Raw genomic sequence first — 17,926 nt, 5'->3', positions numbered from 1 at the left:
ACATACTACTCACTAGTGATGTTGGAGGACAGAGCTCAAGGACCCAAAGAGGGAGTGCGTGCGCACCACAGTCTACCCACTGGGTCCCTCCCCATCCTCTGTTCCCCCTTACTCACTTCCTCCTCTCTGAGGTGAACTGGATTAAAGCAGAAGGAGGCAGCATGCTGTGGCAGCATGAGAGCTAGCCAACAAACATCCATCAGGAAGGGGCAATTAGGGGAAAGCACTGAATCTACTCTCAGAAGCTATTCAAACTCATCCTTCTTTGTAAGGAATGATCCATAGTAGTCCTACTTAGTGACAGATGAGAGCTTCTGAAAGTCCCCTCGAGCCTAATTCCATAAGCATGCCCACAAAAGACACTGGGGAAAGTTTCATTGTACATTTTTTCAAATTCTATTTAAATTCATTTTGCCAACATACAGTATAACACCCAGTGCTCATCTCCTCATGTGTCCTCCTTAATGTCGGTCACCCAGTTCCCCCATCCCCTTACCTACCTTCCCTTCTACAACCCTTTGCTTCTTTCCCAGAGTTAGGAGTTTCTAGCGGTTCGTTCACTGTAGGGTTTTTACCTAAGAAAAGAAAGCCAGGAATGTAGGGCCCAGGTCTGCCCCTGAATTCAGTCAGGACCCAGAATAAAGCCCCCTCATTACTCACTGTGCTCTAATTGGCCCATATCTTCCTCTCTTCCAACATGCCTGGTCCTTGTGCACCTGAACATCCTCACCTTGCTGCCTCTCGTGTCAAGAATACTTCCTTCCCCAACTCTTCACATAGCCCATCATTTCTCATCCATCAATCCTCCACTTCCGTGTCTCCTAGGACAGATCTTCCCTGACTACCGCAGCTAAAGGAGAACCCACCAAATGTGTATGCAGACCTGTGGTTTCATCTTTGCTACCTGGCCCGCATTCAGCTCTGGCTATTTTTTGTTCACCGGATTGCACCAGCACCTACAATTTACTAGGCACTTAAGACACTCTTATTACATAAATGAAACTTTCCTTGATTGAAGTCCCCATGCAACACCCCAAAGGGAGTTCACAGAAAAAAAAAAATCCAAGTAGCTAAACATGAAAAGATACCCTCGCTCATTGAGCAATGCAAATTTTTAAAAAGGTAGCATTCAAACGATGACAACACTGGATAAGCAAATGCTATTGAATGGGAGTATAACCTGAGACCACATTTTTGCAGGTAGATCATCCACATCTATCAAGATTCAAATGGCTGTGCTTCCCTCCCACTGAGCCTCCCAGGTCCCTGCTCTGCAGCCACCAGCCTCCAGCAACCACTCAGAGCAGCAGCAGCAGCAGCCCCAGCAGCGTCTGCCTCTAGGATTGCTGCCTCCTAGCTACCCCCATTAGAGCAGCTGAATTACAGGAAGTTTCTCCAGCCTCTGGAAGGTGGAAAGCAGTTGTCAGGGGCCACTTAAATTCCCTCAAGCAAACAAACAAAGACGATAAACAGTCGCTGCCTTTATTTTGCCTTACACATGACATTGGCGGGTAGGTGTTCCCGCTGCCCCAGTCAACTTTGGCAGCAATGTGTTTTCCGGAACTCTTCAGTACTTTCCTTTTCTATGGAATCTGAATCTGGAAAGGAAAGAAGGGATAATGGTTTTCTAAACTATAAAATTCTTTAGCTACTATATAGGGCAACCCTTTCATTCATCTATGCTGCTAGAGATCTATTGCGCCTCTGTTCTCAATTCCCCTTCTACCCCCACCCCCACCCCCTGCTTTGTGACGCTGGAGCTGGATCCTCAACGTTGCACCTGCCACTTCTGGATCTCTTAGCAGTTGACTCCTGTTTTTACCAATTAATAATGATCTATGTTAAATTCCTCCCGTTCCAATAACTGGCATGGTCTCTTCCTCTGCCTGAACCCTGCCTGATATCATCTCAGGCATCTTGGCACACTGCTCCCAGACCTGTGCCACTCTCCCCGGGTCTCTGGGTAAAATCCTTTATTTCCAGCTAATGATCTAATTTCCGACTTTGCTAAAATCAGGACTATCCTGATGGGGAGATTATCCTGGATTATCCAATGAGCCCAATGTAATCATAAGGGTCCTTATAAGAAAGAGGCATGTGGGTTTCACTAAGAAAAAAACCTAGATGACAAGGAAAGCAGAGAGAGAGCTCAAGATGCTCAGCTACTGACCTCAAAGGTAGAAGAAGTGGCCACAAATCCAGGAACACAGCTGGCCCCAAGAAGTTAGAAAAGGCAAGGAGACAGATTCTGCCCTAGAGTTTCCAGAAGGAACACGGCCTTGCCAACACCTTGGTTTGAGGACTTCTGACCTCTAGAACTGTAAAATAATGTTTGCTTGGTTCAAGCCACTAAGTTTGTGGTCATTTGTTACAGAAGCGACAGGAAGCCAGCACAGTCCTTAACCCCCAAGGTGAGGCATTGAAGCTCTCAGGAGGGCTCTCCCCCAGGGCGAGGGGTAGGTGTGTCCCACTGAAACCAGGGAGAGCCAAGAGCACCTCTCATGCCAAACGGGGTCATGATCAACAAGCTTATTGAAGCCCGTGGATCTCTCCTGGGAGAATGGAAAGAGGAAGCCAGACCTCACAGACAGGTTCATACAAGGAGAAGTAAAATTTCTGGGTAGAATACACTGGGTGCCAAATGGGTGACAAGTCCAACTAGGGCTCGAGACACCCAGAAGAGGTGATCATCCCTGCTTGCAGTGAACTGCTTCTCCTCCTAGTCGGCCTTTCTGCACCCAGGTTTGTCCCTAACAGCCCACTTTGTATCTGCTGTCCTGTTGTAACCACAAATAGGGACTCCTTTCATCCAAAAGCACTCAGATTCATGAGAGACCACGTGGGCATCCGAATAGCAGGGCACTAGCTAGGAAGCCACTGGACACTCTGCACCACGTTAGGAGCAGCTTTGATCTTGAATCTCAACACAAAACAAAAATGATCGCCAACTTTTTATGCCACCAAAACGCCAGTAGAGAACACTTTCAGTTGATTGTGAGTAAAACAGACACTTCAGTAATCCTTGACGTGCAGTCCTCAGATTCTCTTACTGGCAAAATCGGAATAAGGAAACTTAGATTACATTGTCTAATGAGATACAACGATTTTAATGTATGACACCTCCTGCAGCCGGAGCAGCCTGGGAGGCTTTTGTGGTTTTGTTTTTAAGCCTTGCTAGTGAGCAGGATAGAAGTGGTGGGTGGAGGGGGTGGGGAGGGAGGGAGAAGCTGGGGAGGAAGGTTGGAGGAAAGCGAGACTAAAAAGGGAAAACAGTGCATTTCAGGGTTTCTTGCCATATTTACCAGGCTTAATGAGCAGTCATTCCATTCTCCCCTTGAACTTGGTTCTCAAGGTGCTGGCCTTTCAGAAACATCTCCTGCTCCAGAGGGGAGGTTGGACAGTGGGGCCCTACTCAACCCTGTCTGTGCAGGAGGGCGCCTCGGAGTGCGGAGGTGAGTGCTGCGTGTGGGCCTCTAATCCATCCATCACGTCCCACCCGCTGTGGGCTGAATCGTGTCATTCAAATTGGTCCATAAAGGGGTGAAAATGAAAATGCTGATGAGTGACATCATCAGATTACAGGAAGCCCTCGGGTGTGCTCAAGCTCACACCTGCCTTTGAGAGATTTTGATGAGATTCCATGTCCTCTAACTGGTTTCTCTTACCTCCTGGCCACCTCAGGACTGACACACTATTTCATGCTGTAAGTCTTTTGTTGGCTTCTCTGCTCTGTGGTTTTGGAGGTCCTCTTTGCATCCCTCCTTCCCTGGGGTAATGTCACCGGGGACTCCGGAGCTGGCCTCTGGGGGCAAGTGCAGTGGTTTGACTCCTGTCTCCTTGGCACATTCTACCTCAACACCCCTATCCCTTCGCGGCGTGGGAGGGCCTCCCAGAGGCAACGGTTGCTTTTCTTCCTCAGATATGTGTATAGTTTGGTGAGAGGAAGAGGAAAGAAGAGAAAGGAAGACAAGCGGGTGGGTTGAAGAGGCTCGGGGTGAGGGGAGCAGGGAGGAGCAGGAAGGGGCAATACAGGGAGAGGAATAGAGTGACCCAGGTGAGGGGAAAGCCCTAGAAGTTCCTGATCAGCCACTGGCCCTGTGTCCTGCGTCCCCTCCACGTTTTAATGTCTCACAGCAGCTGAAAACAGGTCTGTGGGAAGTCGTAACACTCACCAAACTCTTGACAGCCGCTATTCCTCACAGAGGCTGCGAACAATTGCCCGCCTGCCAGTGTCTGACTGAAATAATAGCTGGACCTACAGGATCCTTTGGAAGACAGATGGCGGAGGCAATCCCCATCCATCTGCGGGCAGCCAGTCCCCGACTGTCACCGCCTGTCAGGCCCGGGGGGGAAGGCAGACGCAGTCTTGCTAATTATTTAAGCTCATGGCAGAGCTGCTGTATTAAAGCCAGAACGTCTGTCCTCCCTGTCCCGCCCCGCCCCAGCCGCACGGCGCCACCACTATCGCAAGGTGCTTTCGAGAATGCCTTTGGCACCCTTGGGAAAAGCAGGTCTCCAAAACCCGGGGGCCCTGATGTTTGCTGGGTGGGCTTTACTTTTTCACTTTTTCACCTTTTCACTCTGCCCTACTTCCTAAGGAGGTATTGCCTCCAAACAGAGGTCCCTCGGCTTCCCTACTATTCGCTGCTTCCATGATCTTGCACGTTAGGATTCCGTACTCCAAAGTCTGGATCACGTTTCCTATACTGACCTGCCATTTTCTGCTTCAGGTACCAAACACGTCTGTTAGCATTTTTTATAGCGTGCATTAAGCCGAAGACTTAACTCTGCAATGTTTGTGGTTTTATGGATTTAGAGAACTTTCCAGAGCTTCGTATCATACAAACACATCTGAAATCCTTAGCTGTCATTCGGCAGCAACTTTTGAGAATCTGCTACATGGATGTAAATAGGAATGAGGAAAACTGGGAGGGCCTTCGACTGAGGGCAGCTCATTGAGCATGGACCTGCGCAGTGACATAGTGCCCATGCTCGAGTCGATGCTCTGCAGCCGCCAAGTTAGAATTCTTCATTTCTGAACAAGAGCCCCACATTTTCATTTTTGCACTGGGCCCCTCCGACTGGATTGGCAGCTGGTTCTGCTACAATTGCCAAAAGGGAGGAACATTTGCAACGGCTCAGGAAGGAGCCCCTCCTGAGCCAAAGCTGAGAGGCTAGAAACTCCAGATGTAACAGAGATTAGCCAGTGAAGAAGAGGGAAAGATCAGAGCCCACAGCAGGGCAATCATGGATGGCAAATATTATGAGTGCCCATTTGAGCACTACCGCAGGCATGGTCAGCTTTTGAGGTACTGAAGACTGGAGACAGACCCCACATCACTGTAAATTCAGCAACGTAATGGCACCACCTGTGATTTCTCTCAGGAAACAGTTGGCTGGCATCGATCCTCTACTACGTTACCAATTTCACTATGTACCAATTCTACTGAAATGTCAGCAGGAGAAAGATGTGTGAGAAATAAGGCTGGAATGTACATAGGAGCCTGTAAAGAGAAGCCTTTGAAGGACAGACTGAGGAATATGAGGAAGTCTTTGGAAAATTTGGTCAGAGAGTGACTACTGGAGCTCTGGCTGCCCTCAAGAAAAGAAATATTCTTTCTACACCCATTGAGCCATTTGTTCATAAGGCTTATATAATAACAAACAACTTTCCAGCACCTTCCCCTCTTTGCACATATCCCTCCCACTACTCCCCTTCCTCATACTGCTTCTCCCACCCCACAAACACACAACATAGAAAGTCCAGTTCTTGACTCTAATTTGGGCTCCACTGCTGCCTTGACCTCCCTTGGACTCAAGTCATTGACCATACTTTCATCCATTGCACTGTGTCCAAATTCACACCTCTGACCTCTCCCAAACTGTTTAGAAGAGCAATCCCACCCATGACCTTGTCTGTGGTAGGCAGAATTTGAAGAATGACCACAATGACCTTGGCCTTGTATAAGCTCTCCATCTGAGTGTGGATGGAACCTGGGAATATGATGAGATGCTATTTCTACAATTATGCCAGGTCATTGGGCAAAAGGGATCCTGCAGATGTGATTAAGGTTATTCATCAGAAAGGAGGGGCCTAATCTGGTCACAAGAGGAAAAGCAGAATTTCCTCCAGCTGGTAGCAGAAGGGCAAGGGATTGAAGCACACAAGAAGGATTCAAAGCCCCAGTGCAGCTTGGAAGATGAAGGAGCCATATGAGAAGGGATATGGGTGGCCCCTTGGAGCAGAGACCTCCAGCTGACAGCCAGCAAGGAAACGGAGAATGCAGGCCTAAAACCACAAGGCACTGAGTCTGTCCACAACTTCAATGGTTTATGAGATTCTTCCCAGGGCCTCTAGGTAAGAGCCTAGTCTAGCCACCATCTTGATTTTGGCCTTCAGAGATCCTGAGCATAAAACCCAGACAGGCTGGCCTGACTTCTGACCTACAGAACTGTGTGATTATAAACAGATGTTGCTTAAGCAGCTAAATGCATAGTAATTTGTTCTATAGAAGCAGAAAAGTAACACACTGTTTTAGCCCCTTCCTGACACTCTCCCGCTCAGCAGCGCAGATCCGGCCACTTTAACATTAGGCAGGGTAATAAAAACAAGCATCAGGAGCTCCATCTGAAGAGACAATGAATTGAAAATGAGAGATGACCATAAAGACAACCAGTTGAGAGATTATTGCAGATGACCAGCGTGAAAAAATAAGGTCCTAAATTTAGTGCCATCATTTATAGATAAGAGCAATGGGTTTAAGAGTCCTGTTGAAAGAAAAACTGTCCAGATTAAGTAGGTGATTGGATGGGAGAGATAGAGACAGCTATTACGTTGGTTTCTGGAAGGAGTTGGAGAGTACACAGGCCCTCAGTGAGAGCATACTCGTTAAACTAAATGGAAAGAAAATGAATGTTTGATTTTTCCTAAGATCAAAAGGAACCATGTTAGTTAAAATTGTTGGTGGCAAGAAACAGCACTAATTCAATTCAAACAAGTTTTAGGGGGTAAAAAGGGGATGGTGCTTCATATTGAGATGCAGGTGTTTTATAGACCCCTAGGGACAAAAGAGCAGCCAAGCCTCTGAGAAGACTAGACTGGGATATGGAAACCCCTGAGACCAGAGAGTATGCTCTCTCCATCTGCGTATCCTCTTCCCCCAGAGACCACCCTCGTGTGCCAGTTAGTCCACACAGCAGGTAGAAGATGGCCACAGCAAAGCTATAGTGTTGAAGGGGGAGACCAGGCTGGACTGGAATTGCTAATTAGAATCTCCAGGGGAAATGGTCTGGTTGGTCAGTGTGGCTGCCCAACTGCCCACACCACCATCACACTGCTGCTCTCAAGTGGGAGAATTAATTCTTGAGAAGGGCAGACACTCCCAAAGTTGTTTACCAAAAAAAGCAGAAATGATTTTTCCAACCGTAATTTCTCCAGACACAACAGTATACTCTTGTTTGTGGACAGAGAAGTATGGTATTATACCCAAGCAGCTGGGCCCTGATCCCAGTGTTCCCTCTAACTAGCAGTGTCAGTGACAGTGATGCACTAAACTTCTCGAGGTCTCTGTACTACTAGGTATAAAAGAAGGCACTCAGTCCAGGTGACATTGAGGGTTCCAGCTTTAATGCCCTGTGATACGAAGTCCTTCTGAGCAGAACGATGCTATATTGATCGGTTCTCTTGTTAACTTTCCCTTGCCCTCTCAAAGACCAGAACTGAAGCCTCTCCACATTAATCCTTTCATTGGCTTATGAGAGGAAGAAAGGCAGCCAAGGAAAATATATAGTTTGTATTCCAAGAGAGCTGGACCACCTGAAAATCTACTTAGTACTCAAAAAACACTAACCCCAACCACTAACTCCAACCTGGTGTTAACTGGCTTTAAGTCTCTGCCTTGACAGGAGCAGTGATTCTGTCCTTCCCCCAACAAAATTGTGTCTCAGATCACCAGGGGGCCTGGCTGCCACGATGCTGGCTCTCTCCTGCATTTTTTTCAAGAACCACAGAAGGTCAGAACTTTAGAAACTTTAATCCAACTCCTTGATTTTCTACAGGACAAAGCAGACACCGAAAGGGAAGGGACTTGCCCAGGGCCATATGGATCTTTGGAAGCATAATGGAGAGTAGAGCCAAGTGGCCTGACTCGTGTTTTTCCCCTGTCCCTTCTGTGAACAGATTAAGGCATGTGATCTGAGGTTGGAGCCCTAAGTATAAGCTAGCAGATTTTACCAATGGCATCTGTTATTTATTGAATTGTGACTCCACCCCACCAAATTCATATTTTGAATTCCTAACACCACCACCTTACCCAGTACCTCAGAATGGGATATTTGGAGATAGGTTTTTACAGCAGTAATCAAATTAAAATGAAGTCATTAGAGTGGTCCTTAATCCTCTACCAGATATTGCCTTCTGTGCGCAGCCGTGGAGGTCCCTCCTCCCCCCAGCCTAATACTACAATGCCTTTGTCCTGCTCTTCAAACTGGGTTAGAGTCTCATTTCTGCTCTGTGATTTTTTAAGACTCTGTGTACTTCTGTGGCTCTCATCTATTTCCTCTGCACAATGGCCAAAGCCTCTCAAGAAGCCATGAGTAAAGGGCCTGGGGGAAAACTGAGGTCTCTTTCCAATACTGAAGCCATGGACCTGGGGTCTGAGCAAGAGATGTCACAGCAGTAATGTGTTCTCCTAAGCCCTCACTCTCAAAGGGAAAGTGAAATGGAGGCTGAGTCTGACACCATGAGATGTAAAAGTATCTATCCTGAGTGCTAGTGGCATTTTCTAAGTTCTGAGATAAGCCCAGGAAATTATCAGAAAGAAGGATGATGATAGACTCTTAAATTTTGGAGAATGCCATTTTAAAATAGTTGTGCATGACTTAGAAATTGCCTCAGTACAAAATGTTTGTCTCTGAGTCCTTATCTATACAATTTGTTAATATAGAGACTTGTATAGCATACCATCTAATATAACAGGAGGTTAAAATGGAACATCATCTAAATGTCAGCAGAGGCTTTAGCACTACAGGTACTAGTTAGACCACTTAAGCAAAACTGGAAGTGGAGATATGTGAAAACCACTTTTGTGACTCAGCCCCTTACTCATCTCCAGCCTCTTTATAAAGAGGTTGAAGAGAACAAAAGCAAAGATGGGAACAAAAGAGAGGCTTTTATTTGGAAGTAAGTGGTCAGTGAGCTTCTTTACCCCCTCCATGAGGGAGGCTCATGCCTTATCTCAAGCCTACATATAAAGGCATCAAGGGGCCTGTAGAGGGCTTTGGATGAGCCCTCTAGAAAGCAGGTCTCAGGTATTTGACTCAGAGACAAGAAATCTAAAGGGCCTAGAGATTAGCTGAAACATCATAGGGCAACAATGTAGAGGCCTCTGTGTGTAATTTTCATTCTCTCTACTGAAGGATTCAAGATGAAGATATTGTCTGTGCACTGGAGGTAAGAAGAAAGAAGGAGAGAGAGCAGAACTGTATTCAAGAAGCTTTGCCCATGAGGCCACCTGGAAAAGCAGTCGGAAAAGAACAGAAGGGAGTCTGTGTGGAGGTGGTCACAGAGAATCAGGGTTGTTATGGATCTGACTATGTCCCCTAAAATTCATGTATTGAGGTTCAATGTGACTATATTTGGAGACAGGCCCTTGAAGAGAGTAATTAAGGCTAAATAACATCATAGGTCAGGGGTCCTAATCTGTAGGACTGGCGTCCTTATGAGACCAGAGCTCCCTCTTTCTCTCCCCCTTTGTGTGCACAGAGCAAAGGCCTTTTGAGGACAGAGTGAGAAGGTGGTTGTCTGCAAGCAAGAGAGAGAGCCCTCGATCAGAAGCCAATCTTGCTGGCACCTTGATCTTGGACTTCCAGCTGCCAGAACTGTGATAAAATAAATGTCTATTGTTTAAGCCAGCCAGTCTATGATATTTTGTTATGGCGGACAAAGCAGAGTAATGCAGGGGTCTTAGGCAGCCAACTGGAGAGTGCATCCCCTAAAGCAGAGATTTATAGGTGAATGGTTCCCAGTGATGGAAGGATCTCCGAAGAACCCACAGTGCAATCCAAAAGAAAATAAATTCACCCACAAAGAAATCTAAAGGATAAATGTTTTCACTGGTGAAGTCCACCAAACACTTAAAGAAGAAATAAAAACAATCTTACATAAACTCTTCCAGAGAAGAATATAGAGTATGTGCTGCACAAGTCATTTTAAGAAGACAACGTTAAAAAAAAAAAAAAAGAAGACAACGTAATCATGATAGTAAAACCTGATAGAGACATTGCAAGAAAGAAAAGTCAATCTTCCTCAAAACTATAGATGCAAAATCCATAATATCATTAAAATCTAATGATTTGGGAAAGGATAATAAAAGTGCAGCTTAATCCAGGGGTGCACGTGTTAACATTTGAAAAGTCAATCCATGTAATTCACACAGTAACAGAATAAAGAAAAAAAGTCATTTGATCATCACAATGGACATAGAAAAAATTTATGAAATTCAACATAGTACAAACTTTTAACAAACTACAATAAATCTGATAGTCTCCGACAAAACAAAACAACACAAAACAAAACAAAACAAAAACCCTGAGATCAGAAATCATCAATATTGTCCTTACTGGAGGTTTTCACCAGTGCAATAAGGCAAAGAGAGTGCTGAACATCTGCTAAACCCAGAGATAGCAGTGCCAGTTCATGACTGGACCTGTCAGGTAAGAACCACCCTTACGTCTTGTCCCTCCTCACCACTTCCAGCACTGGAGGGGCACAGAAGTCACACCCGGCAAACTAGGACTGGGTTGGGGAGAGAGCAGAATCAAGAAAGAAGAAACCAGCCATCCAACCTCTCCCACCTCATGGTCCTTTCCAATGAAGCCATGCCAAGCTGGGAGAGGAAGGTGTTTTAAATATTTTTTTTTTTTAATGAAGTTTGGATTTTTTACTCTTACGGGCTGGAAATTGAGTTAAGAGATAGTGTTATTTTGTAATAGTCCATGGCCATAGGACTTTTCCTTCCCTACGAATGACCTGAAACCCAGAGAGTATGCTCTCGATTTCATCTAAGGGGTGAAGAAAAACTCTATCAGGGCAGGTATGCATGGGGTTAAAGCTGTTTTGTATTCCACTCAGTGACTAACACTTTAAAAATCCTGGTTTGCTGTTATTAAAGTTGTTAGTGTGCTCACTATTAGTCTCCAAAAGGTAAGTACGGGCCTCGCCCACACTTTTCTACCTTTGTTGGAAAGAGAGCCTTCCTCCGATGTCTTTCAAGAACTCAGCCTTTTGACCTGGACTCTTCCTAAGCAGATAATTGCACACATTCTTTCTTCCTAAGCAGATAATTGCACACATTCTTACCTACTGAGAAAGCAGAAGATTTCACAGGGCTCACAGGTGGTGGTTTCTGTACTGGGCATGAGCAGAACATTGCCTTGTGCTCTTTCCACTCCACCCTTACATCCCCACTCCCTTACTTTGAAGCAAAGTAAGCAAGAGTGGAGCAGAAGGGCTATGGAGAATCTGTCATGTAGAGATAGAGGGATGACTCTGAAGGCTGACACTGCAAGTTTGAGACAGTCACCAGTCTAGGCCACTCAGTCTTAGAATACATTTATTATGCAAGGAGCACTCAATGTATTACTATAAGGACTTAATAGATACGACCCCTATCCTCAAAGAATTAACAATTTAAAACCAAAGATGGAAATAATATACAAAGAAAAGGACTATAAAATACACGCAAAATGAATATGCATGATTATTAAATATCGCCTAGGGTATTGATCATTTCAGCCAGCGGAAGAGTTCAAAGTCATTAAAAAACAAAACTATCCATTAAAGGTAATTTTCTCAATGTCTGACTCCAGTCTGTGCTAGATTTTAGCAGAACATGTGGCCTTTTCTGCCATCTTTTTTGAAGCTCGTTTCTTGTCTTTTTTCTGTCTTAGAAATGTAATCCATTGCTGAGGTCGTCCTGAGTTTATATTGTGTTCACTTCTAATGTGTGCTAAATGATTGGAAATGGGAAGCAGATGGACACTTGGCCCAGAGATTAAACTCCATCTCCTTAATTAAGTGGTGTTGATTAAGGCTTCCATTGGGTCCTTCTCCTCACTGCCAAGTGAAAGAGCTCTCCAGTGGGGCTCCTAAAGCATTTGGGAGCTAATGGTTTATTCAGTTCCTCCTTTGCATTTATTCACAGACACTGAACAAACAGGATCCAAACTGTCTTTGCCTCTTTGGTTTTTCTCTAACAGTTTCACCATTTGATTTTCCTTTCTGGCCACAGTTGAAACAGAATAAAGGTAATTCTGGTTAGTTCCTGGCTGAACTTTGCTTCCTATCTTGAGTTAGCAGAATTCGGTTGCGGACAGGAGGAGGGGTGGCCTTCAGAGCACAGAGCTTCTGAACGTTAGGGAAGCACTGGGTACTGACATCAGCTTGTGGCTTCTAGTCTCAGAGGGGAACACAGCAAGAGTTCGCTAACAGATCAGAGTTTGAATCTTGGCTCAGTTGGCTATTAGCTGCAAATTGTGGTCTGCTGCTAAATGTTGAACAACAGACTCTTAAATAAGGACCTAATTTGTAGCACGTGCCAATTTTTGTGGTGTAAATCCTCCCACGATGGCCAGTTTTAAGTGACCAATGTGTTGTCACTGAATGCAAAATTAGGAAGAGATTCTCACTGTTGGCATTTTACGGCCTGTCTGAGCTGACTCCAGCACACCAGTAAGCCGGATAAGCACCAGTTTTATCGTCTGTACAAAGGGAGAGGTACTTTGCCGGGTCATTATAGAGATGAAAGTAATGGCCAAAACAGAGTCTGACACATGCTAGAAGCTCAATAAATTGTTACTGCATATCATCATTTTTTCTAGGCCTTAAGGAAGTGACTTTCACATTGCTGAGCACTCCAAGAAGTCAGAGCCTCAGCCTCAAAAACTTAGCAAGTAAATTTCATTACCGGTGTGTCGGGGGAATGAAATCACTCTAATCAAATGCACAAAGATTGGCCCAGAGATTAAACTCCATCTCCTTAATTAGGTGGTGTTGATTAAGGGCAGTTTATAAATCACAATACCAATTTACTACCTTGATTTGGTGCATACACAGAACAATAATTGTTCCAACCCCAAACTGGCCCGTGTGATCTAAAAAAGGATTTCTCGTGAAAATATCAGAGGGTGACAGAACTTGAGAGACTCCTAACTCTGGGAAACGAACAAGGGGTAGTGGAAGGGGAGGTGGGCGGGGGTTGGGGTGAATGGGTGACGGGCACTGAGGGGGGCACTTGACAGGATGAGCATGGGGTGTTATGCAATATGTTGGCAAATTGAACTCCAGTAAAAATAAAAAAATAAAAAAGGATTTCTCTTTGTGGTTTAGGAATTGTTTACATGCATGCTACAAAAGCATAAGTGCTAATGATATTTAAATATGCTTATTTATTTAATCATCTGGGTTAAGAAATTAAATTGGGGCTGCCCCAGGAAATCCCTGGCCCCCACCAACCTCAGTATAATGCCTGATCTGAGTACCAAGCCTGGTGTTCTGCACCTGTCTCCTTGCAGGCAGCCAGCTCTCCTGTCAAGCCTATGGAAGGAAGGCTGGAAGGGTGGACATTGTTAGGAGGAGAGTATATTTAAGCACTCCTGGGGAGGTCCTGCCTGCAGTTTCCCCAACCACAACTATAATGATGAATTTTAAACCCTTTGGGTAAGAGCACAATGTGAAGATTATCAGTTCCATTTTGCTATGATGCAGACTGGCACACAGAGAGGTAAGGGCACATAGAAAGTAACTAGCAGAGCTGAGACTGGAATTCAGATCTCTGAGGCACACAGTAGTGCTCTTCTCTCTGCCCCTGGGATGATCAGTAGGGCAACACAGAAAGCACACAATCCAGTGCAGGAGAAAACCACATGCATGGATAAACTAACAGAGAGTTTCCATGGTGCAGGATGCAGGATGTTCTGGGAACACCAACAAAGGACAACTGTCCCAGTCTGGAAGGGGAGATTGGTATGGGTATGGTCGGGGTGAGGTCCTGGATGTGGGGACCTCTGAGCTGAGTCTTAAAGAATGAGTAGAGGGAAGCCTGGGTGGCATCTGTCTTTAGCTCAGGTCATGATCCCAGGGTCCTGGGATCGAGTACTGCATCAGGCTCCCTGCGAGAAGCCTGCTTCTTCCTCTGCCTCTGTCTCTGCCTCTCTCTGTGTGTCTCATGAATAAATAAATAAAATCTTAAAGAAAGGCGGGGAGGGGCAGCCCCGGTGGCGCAGCGGTTTAGCGCCGCCTGCAGCCCAGGGCGTGATCCTGGAGGCCCTGAATCGAGTCCCACGTCAGGCTCCCTGCATGGAGCCTGCTTCTGTCTCTGCCTCTCTCTCTCTCTCTCTCTCTCTCTGCGTCTCTATGAATAAATAAATAAAAATCTTTTTAAAATTTTTTTTAAAAAATGGATGAGAAGAATTATCTTGGAATAGAGGCATCCTTTTGTTCTTTAAGAGTATATTAATCTAAAAAAGTGTATTAATCTCTGCCAATCTCTAAAGGAAAAAGATATTTTATTTTACAGCTTGTCTGTGGGTTGTTTTTTTTAGTATTTGGTAAAAATTTAGGGTCATGATATTCTTAAAATAGTTTAATATATCTTAAAATCATTTAGTGACAGGGCTGGAGAAGATAAGTCAGTTTGCAGTAAAATGAGGAATTTAAGGGCGTCAGAATTCATGGAGGAGGCTGGGTGAGACAACTATCTCAGCTGTGGCGCGAGTGGGTAAGTGGAGGTGGACAGGCCTCTTTAACTTTTACCATTAACACTTAACTTTTAACTTTACCACCACCTCAACATCGCAGAGGGAAAAAATTATGGAAGTCCCCTACCCTCCCTCCCGATGGAATCAAGGGGAAATAGCTCATTATTGCTTCTGAATGAGAAAGTATCTCTTTCCATAATGAAGACATTTAATGTTCTGCTAATCAACTGCTGAGACTGGCTGAGCATCTGTGGGTGCTTTATCTTGGTTAATGGGAATATTTCAAAGAGCCCAGCTTAGGGAAATCTTCTGACTGGGCAAGTTTTATTCAGTACTGTGTTTCCTAACTCCTACCCCATTAGATACCTTCCTTCCTGGCCCATCCCCCTCTCCCTCATCACTGACCCTTCCTTGCTGCTCCGCTGCTGGAAAATACTGCAGTTTGTCTGGATACCAACATATGGGCTTATATGCTAGTCTCTCTTTATGTTTGTGTATTTATTGTTTTTTGCATATAAATATTTGTTGGTTATTAATTTTGTTATCATCAACTTATGACTTAATTAGGATCTTGGGAAGGGGGAGGGCTGCAGGATCTCTTCAAGGAGCTGGGGAAGTGCAGACAAGCTGTGTTAACTGCACTCGGGGTCCCTACCCAGAGGAGCTCTCCGTGGTGCCCCAAGTGGAGACTGTAGTGTCAGTCGCTTTTCCTCTCTGTGGCATTCAGCAGGACAGTGTGCAGAGTGTGAACATTGAATTGGTTTTGCCTGGTGATGGTGGCGCTGCTGCCAAGACCACCAATGGTGCAGGAGGAGGAGTGCCAATTGCCCTCCACACACATTTTTTACTTCCTGCCATCTTCAGATCCCTGCCTTTCTTAATGATCAGAGTTTCTAGGGCCTGTGATCATGTCCAGCTATTCTCAGGTGTCAGGGACCTGAGAGGACTTCACTGGTCTTATGCAGGCAGCAGATCCACATCCTTCCAGATGTCCTAAAGAAACCCGTTCATCCCAAAAGATCTTGCTTGGCAGGGGGAGACACTTCTCCTGGCAGGGACTCCCATAAACTTCCTTGCAATAGACTTTCTTCGAGCTCTCCTTCTCTCCTTATCCACTCACTCACTCATTCATTCATTTAGTTAACAGATATTTATTGAACAGCCACTACTTTCCAGGCACTGGAAACCAGTCCTGGAGATACAGAGCTGAATAGATCAATACTGCCCCAGGTTTCAAGATCACCTCTACCAATTTTGCTTAATCTCATGTTACCCCTACTCACAAGCATTCCTTTATTAGGAGAGAGAGCACAGTGTTCTAGAGAGTTTTGGTTTGAAATGGTCGTGCTCGAAACTCGAGGATAATTCCTACTATTGGTTGAACACCAATGGAAGCAAAGACAGTGGAGCTCAGGAGAAGGGATGGTGGCACTGAGATGGTAGGGAGGTAGGCACAGTGTCAGAGCATGATGGAAACTGAGAAGCCTCTACTTCTCCGCCGGTCAGGTGGATTGGAGAAGAACATAAAACGATAAAAGAGGTGCAGACAAGTTACATTTAGAACTTAAAAGTACAAAATCGCTCTCATAATCTTTCTTTGTATTTATTTTCTATGCTTGTGAAGATGTGATTTATTTACAGTGTCATAGGATAAATAGAACCATGACTTATTTCTTAAAATATGTGATCCAAGTACTTTTGACTGTTGCATCAGGTTTTCAACAGAATATTCTTCTGGGAGACTGGGGCAATATATCTGCCCCTCTCTCCAACCCCATTCTCCTGTCTCAACACTGATGCTGCACACAAGCAAGAGTACACTCACTGAGGGTACTCAGTCCCTGATTTGAACCAGGTCTTCTTGGATTAGCAAACACAGGTCCAGAATAGTCCATTATCTGCCAGTCTCCTTTGCTTTTCTGCCCTGTCTTATGAGGCCTTTCCTTTCCATGCCTAATATAGAAATAGAGGATGCACAATAAATATGTATTGATTGAGTGAATTTTGTTTCCATTTTCATATCTTCCTCAGGTAAGAGGTGCTTATCACTTTCATGGAAGGAACATCCAAATAAAATGAAAAGGAAGAGCAATTCAAAGTCTTCATTTGAATGTTTCCAACTGGGAGTGGGAAAAAAAGTTGATTTTCCATTCCTGTTCCTTTATTCTAGGTACTGACTGGTTTTTAATCTAAAAAGGCATGTTGACTGGTAGGCTGGGATTATCTTCAGTGCACCCAGAGAGAAGAGCAGATGGTCTGCTAGATCGAGGAATTCCCCAGAGCTCATCTCCATCATGCAACAGATCATTAATTTGGAGCTTCAAAACCACAACTGAGCACGGAGATGCCTAAACCAAGAGCTACTTCGTCCTTTACCTTCAAAATTATTTGTAATGATTCGGTTTATCACCATCAATAAACATAGAGAGTGCGAGCTCAAGAACAATTCCGGAGATCCCTGACAATAGAAGGCATCTAGGATGATGAGATGGGGAGACTCCCCCACCCCCACATTCCTCAAGGATGAGACACAAGGAAACCTCTCTCTTCCCCAGGCCTGTTCTTCTCAGATTCCTGGTAAGACTTACAATCCCAGTCAGAGGGTGGTGCAGCGTGTAGCATCCTGTGGGCTGAAATGCATTCTAGTGATCGTCCTGGCAGTTTCATTCTCCAGAAATCTGCAATTTTAAAACCAGTGAACAAATCATACCAAACGCCTGAAAACACAGCATAAAGTATAGCGAGTATTTTTTTTTAATGCATGGTTGAATTCAGAAGAAAGTAGGGAAATTCCAAGAGGGAGCTGCCGGCAGAGCTATACACCAGAATAGGAGCCCCATTTCAGGAACTAAGAGGCTCAGGGGCAAATGGCAGTGCTGGGGGCAGGAGACCCACACGTAGGCCCCACAAAGTGGGGGAGTGAGAGACTTCATTTATATTTAGGTCCCTCAAGAGCCTACCCCTAGAGAATAGGTACCGCAGAAAAGGGAGTCACGTCACCTGCAAAGGAAAATAAGGAAGCTGACCCATCTTGACATGGATTCTGGTTGGAAATTTTACAAAAGATTTCCTATGAGGATTTGTAACCTAAGCCTGCCTTCATAGAGATTTGCCATTCTAATTTACTACCTGCAAGATCCAGACAACCCGTACAAAAATATCTCCCTAT

The 17,926-nt window shown here is 45.0% G+C and overlaps 1 long non-coding RNA gene across 1 annotated transcript in view; it reads right to left on the bottom strand.

Moving 5' to 3' along the window:
• Positions 1–1,477: 1,477 nt before the first annotated feature.
• Positions 1,478–17,926, bottom strand: part of LOC140639736 (uncharacterized) — a 43,015-nt gene continuing 26,566 nt past the window's right edge. Inside the window, exons 4-5 of the long non-coding RNA XR_012036345.1 lie at positions 17,346–17,435; positions 1,478–1,598 (exon numbers count right to left, since the gene is read on the bottom strand). This is a non-coding gene — a long non-coding RNA (uncharacterized lncRNA). The remainder of the gene's footprint in view (positions 1,599–17,345; positions 17,436–17,926) is intronic.

Source organism: Canis lupus, chromosome 9 (genome assembly GCF_048164855.1).
Source record: "Canis lupus baileyi chromosome 9, mCanLup2.hap1, whole genome shotgun sequence".
Taxonomy (NCBI): Eukaryota; Metazoa; Chordata; class Mammalia; order Carnivora; family Canidae; genus Canis; species Canis lupus.
The sequence above is the reverse complement of the archived record's forward strand: the minus strand, read 5'-3'. Positions and strand labels throughout refer to the sequence as shown.